The sequence below is a fragment of the Podarcis pityusensis genome (assembly GCF_964106645.2).
Source record: "Podarcis pityusensis genome assembly, chromosome: 5".
Lineage (NCBI taxonomy): Eukaryota > Metazoa > Chordata > Lepidosauria > Squamata > Lacertidae > Podarcis > Podarcis pityusensis.
Genome location: NC_138032.1, coordinates 33716283 through 33723372, shown reverse-complemented (window position 1 = coordinate 33723372; position 7090 = coordinate 33716283). Strand labels below are relative to the sequence as shown.

The window sequence follows — 7090 nt, the reverse complement described above, 5'->3', positions numbered from 1 at the left end:
CCACAGGTTCACCACCTCCAGAGTAGAATGCAAGTATAAAGCATGGTCACACCTCTTGGATAGATCATGAGTTTGACAGGCAGCATGGCCTATTGGATAAAGTAAAAGTTTGAATTGTAAAAACAAAACAAACAAAAATTAGTCATGTGGCTATGCCCTTGAGATGGAATTCTGTAAGTCTCCCCCCCCACACACACTTTGTTCAGGTGAGCTTTCCTCCTCTATCCCTCCCATCCCCATTTTGCTTAACATCTGCATTGATGAAGAGCTCTGGAGAAGCTTGCTCACAATTTTGTTAATTTTTGGTTGCTCCTGAAGTGTTTTTATATTTTGTTTGAAGCCTCCTAGAGTGGCTGGGGCAACCCAGTCAATGGGCAGGAGTACAAATAATGACATCATCATCATCATCATTCCACAGTCACTGCTACCCATCTGCTCCAGCTAACAGAAAGGAATGTAAAAAGAGTAATAAAAGCCCCCTCTCCATCTCTTATCATATATATAACTCAATCTGAAGTTGTAACATACCTTCTCTCATGCAATGTTCTCATTGCAGGTTTTGGATCTCTGGTGACCAGATGCAAAGGAGTATAACTTCCTATGCCTTTAAATGGTTGTATAGAAGAAAGGAATTTTGGCAGGTGTAGCTCATTGTGCAGTGATGAGAAGAGCTGCGACAGAACCTTCAATTTCTCCCAAACAATTAAAGGAACAGGGAACTCAGTCTCCTATCCATAAGTGCCTTGGAATTTACTTTGACCAACAAATATTTGCAGAAACTGCATACTTTACTCCAATGGGGCCTAGAGAAACTGGCTCTCTGAGAATTTTTCACTTGCAGTAAAGCAGTGTGCTTAAATAGCACACTTAGAACTGGTTGAATGTCCAAGTATGATTCAGCCCAATGATATTATTCCCAAAAGTATCAAAGCTCTGTAGTAAAAGACTGCTATAAGAAGTCAAAAATTCCCCAGATACCTGTAACAGTCACTATAAGCTACAATGTAACTTTAGGAAGTGATGCCTGAGTTTTCTTGTTTTCTCTTCCATTTTGTGTCATGTCTTTCTGACTGCAAGCCTGTGGTCAGGGTATCTCTTGGTATTATTGATCTTAGAATCATAGAATTGTAGAGTTGGAAGGGACCTCTAGGATCTTCTTGTCCAACCCCTTGCAATGCTGGAATCTTTTTCTCAACATGGGGCTTGAACCCACAGCCCTGAGATTCTCATGCTCTGCCAACTGAGCTATCCCAGAGCTCCCCCCTACCCACCCACGAAGGATTTCATTCCTGAAGAGAAAGGAAAAAATACCACAAATAAACAAATAATTATAAATAAGAGAATGCAGGTAAATTTTATTGAGGTACCACAGGTATAAAAGAACAGTCAATAATTAATACTGAGATATGAAGCCTGTCTACAGTTACACAGATGTACGTCTCAATGAATTAAATGAATTTACTCTCTAGTAAATGTGGATAGGACTGTAAGTTTTAAACAGCAGTTGAAGCCGTACAGCAGTTATTTTACCTTAGGAAAAAGGAGATCGTTACTGGAAGAGAAGGGGGTCACTGGCTGCATTTGGATCACATTCCTTCCCTTGGTGAATTCTGAGCACTGCAATTTACCCCTCAAAATGTTAGCATTCTGAGCAAACTACAGTGCTTTAAAGGTATAGTGCATACGCAGTGCCTCCAGACCTACAAACCAACAGAGGAAAGCTTCGATACCATGAGGTAGTATTCATAGCTGATAGGAAGCTACCTTATCAAGTCAAACCACTGGTCCATCTAGCTAGTTCAGTATCTACAATGACTGGGAACAACTCTTCATGAATTCAGGCAGGGATCTGTCTTGGTCTGACTTGGAGATTGAACCCTGACCCTTAGGCATCCATGTGTTCTGCTACTGAGCTATGGCTTTTCTTCTTCATGATCCACCAGGTCAGAAAGCATAGAGCCTTTCTCTCATTTGCAGAGGTGATGTCACAAAGGGGTGGGACTTAATTACTGCTGGTAAAATCTGGATATTTGGCAGGTGATGGGAATAGTAAGGTGAGGAAGTCTCTAGGGTGAATTGAAAATGGGACTATCTTCCCCTGTTTCTGAAAAGGGATTTCAATCTGGATTTTGGGTAAATATATTTCTTAATGTTAGAAAGAGAGAGAGATAGAGAGTCTGCCCGAAGACCCCAAACCTATAAGACTATGAATTTCACTGTCAGACTGGGCCCCCTTATGCAATTCTATAATTCAATAGTTTTTTAAACAGACTATAATTAAGGAATAGTCAGTATGATGTAGTTTGGGACTGCAGTTTAGTGCAGGAATAGGAATACTTTGCAACTACTTTTCAAAATTAGTTTTAATTATCTGTTCTTAGAAGTAATTATTGGGAAATGCTTCCAGATCTGACAAATCACCAGGATGAGCCAGAGGTACTTACCGGAGACCGAGAGCAAGTGTAAACTGTGGGGCAAGTCCATCAGCCAAAAGTAAATACAATTACTAAAATATCAACTGGAGAGCAGAGAGACTAATGCAATTAGAGTAGGCAAAAGGATCTGTCTTGGAGATTCAGTGACACGTCGCGGAAATGAAGACTAATCAGTTGATTTACCAAAAGGAGAAAGAAATTGTTTATATGCAGCGCCCTGAGCAACAGTTCACTTTCTGGCTTTGTGCTTGCTTCATTACAAGAACTGAATTCTCCTTCCCATGCTCTGCATACATGGGAGACTCTTGTTGCTTCTTGTAAGGGTTATTTGGAAAGGGAGAGAGGCAATTTTTAAACTTTACAACCATTGCTGCTTCTGATGTGTTGTGTTAAGAAGTAGGCACACCTGGCCATCTCTTCTTTCTTAGGGATCCCTGAAGCTGGAGTTTTCATTGCCTGAGACGCGCTGCTTTCCAAAGATGCCTGCAGGTTAGTACGCAACTTGGACTCCCTTGGGGAGTAGGCTCCTTATGTGCAAACATGATGATCAGAGAGCATACTTTTGCATTCTGCTCTGCCATTGAGACAGGCCGGAGTTTCAAGAAGTCAAGAAGGGAAGAGGGTATCGGTGATGCAAAACACTGCAGGAAAAAGGATGGGCATCTCTTGAAGAAGAGGCTTTCAACACTCAGTCTCTTTTCTGGACCTTCACGGAATGTGATGTAAGTGTTTCTCTTTTTAATATTTTATTTCTAATGAAAATTAAAAATGGTATGGGTCGAACTAAAATTGGACACCTTAGCCATTGTGAACACTGAGTAATCATGAAAGGCAAAAAAAGGTTGATCAACTAAACAGCTGAGACAGACAAAGGGCGGCAACATCAAAGAGTGCCATATTTTCAGGTGGCTCCATTGCCTTGAGCAGCAGCTTGCTATGCAGACACCAGCAATTAATAACATCTTGGGGTTCTTTCAGACCGTTGATATTTTCGAGTGGGATTCATTTACTACGTAATTGGCAAATTCGGTTTGCACGATTGCAGCTGATTAGAGGGTTTGCACAATAAAGTCACTTCCCCCAAATACTGGAAGTTTTGTGATAAGGAAAGCGATGGGAGAATTGAACTGGAAAGAGGGGGGTATTACTTCTTTGATGCGGCTTCATCTAACCTGCAAGCAAATTGGAATAATGCTTGTTAACTAGCCAGTGTCCTTGAATCTCCCTGTGAACAAATTGAGCTGAATGCTTCATAAGCAGCTCATCTGGAAGTGCTGTAAGTTTATCTGCTGTTTGCTTATTAAGGTGCTGTTAAAGGTACAAGGGAAGGTACAGCCATCCCTCTGCTGACCAGCTGGCAACCCCAGTCAAAATTGCCATCTTCATTGGCTCAGTTCAAGGTGCTGCTGATTACCTTTAAAGCCATAATTGTTTTACAGCCATCTGCTTCCACATTGTCCTTCCCATGAACTATGATCAACTGTGTTTTTTTCATGTGTAATCTGAAAAATGTAGATTTTTGCGCTGTGCACCGAAGGAAGAGCAATGGTAAGAAAACTCTGGACCAGAATATTATATATAGAAATAATGGGGAATAAACAGAATATGCTTGATTGTAACAAAAATATGCTTGGTTTACAAACAGAATATAACAATAGAATTATTGGTAAAAACTATTAATACAACTATTTAAAACATTCACAAAATTTAAACCCGTAAAAACTAAAAACACATCATTCTAGATATCTGGGTAGGCTTGTGTAAACCAAACTGTATAGCTTACTGGTTACTTTTGTAAGGCACAACACTTTGTTTCATACAAACACTCTTTACAGAGATATTTAAGATTGTGCTTAACTTCATATTTTAAACCTGACTTTGGAAAGATAATTTCTTTCTAGGATGGTTATTGTCTTACACTACCCAGTCCCTTCTAGAATCCTAAACTTCCCCTCAGCTAGTTAGAATCTGTTCCCACTGACAGATATGCCCTACCTGAGTCCACTCAGATAGCCAGAGATTCCAGTTGCCCACCCTGTCTGCAATCCCAGGTTCCTGTCTCACCCATAGATAATCCCTGACTGCACTCTTTGATAGTCCCAGCTGATTATTAACTTAAATTCCCCTCTCTCTCTTGATTGGCTGAGTGACTTGTCAGTTGCTGGATCACCACAAGGCAAACCCAGGGCCTATCCCTCCCAGGGCCCTCCTGCTTTGGTGGCAGGATATTAGGCTGAGGAGGTAATAAATTCCTTTAAATCTTCAAAAAAATACTCAAATGGCTTGATTCCTTTTTTTTTTGGTAGTTCACCAGTGTGATGCCTCCTTCTGCTATGCAGCTCTAAAATTCTATGATTCGTCATACATGCAGTGAAAAGTAATAATGATAATAATAATAATAATAATAGTAAATTTATTTATGCCCAGCTACTCTGGGCGGCTCCGAGTCCCAACAGAATTAAAAGCACAATAAACTATCAAACATTAAAAACTTCCCTAAACAGAGCTGCCTTCAGATGCCTTCTAAAAGTCAGATAGCTGTTTATTTCCTTGACATCTGATGGGAGGGCATTCCACAGGGCGGGCGCCACCAACGAGAAGGCCCTTTGCCCTGATGCACTTTGGAAAATGGTAGCTGCCACTGACTGTTCAGATTACTATTTTGTCTTGGCTTTTTAGTCCTCAGGAAAATAATGGGCACCTTGAAGACAAGAAGAGAGGTGTGCAAAGAAAAGAGTCCATGCAGCTGAAAGCCCAGAAGGAGATGTGTTCCTTGGGGAAGGCTCACTCTGGGAAAATGTGCCCCAAATGCGAAATTGTCGTCTGCAGGGTGTGCAACATGCTACATACTGAAAGCAGCTTCATTGCTCACAGTTTGCTGGATCACTATGACAGAGGAAGGCACTCATTTTGCTGCTTGGATTCTGAATTTCCCCAAGACCACCATGTATGTAAGCACTGTGCAGGACCGTCCTTCTCTCCTGGCAGGTCTTGTAGCCTGGCTACATTGGAAACCGAATCTCTACTGCGACTCTCTCTGTCCTGACTTTGTAGAGACAAAGTGAAGAAATTTCCTTGCCCTGCATAGCAGGCATTCAATAGCCAGATCGATTCTTTTCAAATGGCTCAGTAGTGTGCACATTGTTGAGTTTGTGTGCGAGATTAGTATGTGAAATCGCCAACAAAGCACAGGAAGCTGTATTCCTTCTGCTGCATGAAACATACAGTAATTGATTTCACTTCTCAATTGAGAAAAGAATAGGGTTGCATTGATGCAGATCTTAGCAAATCGGGCTAGCTCAGTAAAATATATTGTCTGATCTAGGACCTGTTATCAGAAAAATGTTCGTTGATGTTCTAGTATATTAAAGTTTTATTGAAGTTTTAAACAGTGTTTGTATGTGGGTTGTACAGAAATACTGGGACTAATTAAAAGCCACTGGACAAGGGCATTCTCTGGGTGAATCCAGACAACCAGGAGTTGTTCTGGAGACTTGCCATCTCTAGCCACAGTGGAACAGAAAATGAGCAAACTCGTCTCAGCACCCGAAAGTTTCGGCTTGCTTATGTGGTTACAGGTGCTAATGCAGCAAGCTTTTTCATAGCTGGATTCACAAAACAAGGAGCCATTGTCTGGACACCTGGAAATAAAATGGCCTTTCTGGGTAAGTCCAGAGATCCATTTTAGGTCAATGGCTTCTGGAAGTTCACTAGTCATTTTGAGGGGGTGTCCCCCACCCCCTTATTTTTCTTTCACATCTTGTCATGGGAGCCATAGATCCAATTTAGCCAAACAGCTACCCAATGTTAAGGTTTGGTTTTGACCACAGATTTGCATAGTCTGCACTGAGGAAAGGTTACTGGTGTTAGAGCATTTGCCTTGTATGCAGAAGGTTCTAGGTTCAATCCTTGGTATGCCCAGGCAGGACTGGCAATATCCCCTAAAACCCTGGAGATTAGCTTCCAGTCTGTGGAAACAATACTGAGCTAGATGGACCCATTGTCCGACCTGGTATATGTCAGCTTCCTGGGGTGTGACTCTGCACCCCACTAACAACCTACTGTTGGCTAAAACCTAGGGTCCTTATGAAGTGGGAAGAGGATCCCACAATAACCACTTGGTAAATTGATTGTATTCCCTTTCAGAAGTTAGAGCTGTGTTTGGCTGACCTGGCTCTGCATCCTTGCTCGCTCGCTCTCTTTCCCCTACCATGGGACACAATTTAAATCATGTGGGGAGCCCACATCTCTAGAGCAGGATCCCTCCCCTTCAGAGCTCTTCCCCACCCACCCCACATGGATGGGGTGCAGAGAATGTTGCAGGTGGGGCAGAGCCAATAAACGTGCCTCAACTTCCCTTCATGCAATTGTATTCATGTGAGGGAAGAATGTTTGAAAAGGGCTTGTTTGTATTAATAACCCAAAGCAGGTGATATCAAAGTGGGGAACTTTTCTCCTGGGCTACAATGTCCCAGCAAGAGCTACTTTTAAAGAAACATCGTCTTCTTTGCTTTTTCTCCATTTTTTCAGAATTTCAGATTTCTGTTCCTAGAAATGTTTATATATTCCAAAATAGTTAAATAGCTGTTGGGCTTTTGGCAGTTCTCCAAAATATCTGCTGTGTTTTCAGAGAAGTTCTTTTTCAAATATATCTC

The 7090-nt window shown here is 41.6% G+C and overlaps 1 long non-coding RNA gene across 1 annotated transcript; it reads left to right on the top strand.

Moving 5' to 3' along the window:
- The first annotated feature begins 2880 nt into the window (after nucleotides 1–2880).
- LOC308476719 lies at nucleotides 2881–5229 on the top strand. The gene is made up of 3 exons (XR_013986071.1): nucleotides 2881–2924; nucleotides 3025–3157; nucleotides 5115–5229. It is a non-coding gene; the product is annotated as an uncharacterized lncRNA (long non-coding RNA).
- Nucleotides 5230–7090: the final 1861 nt, after the last annotated feature.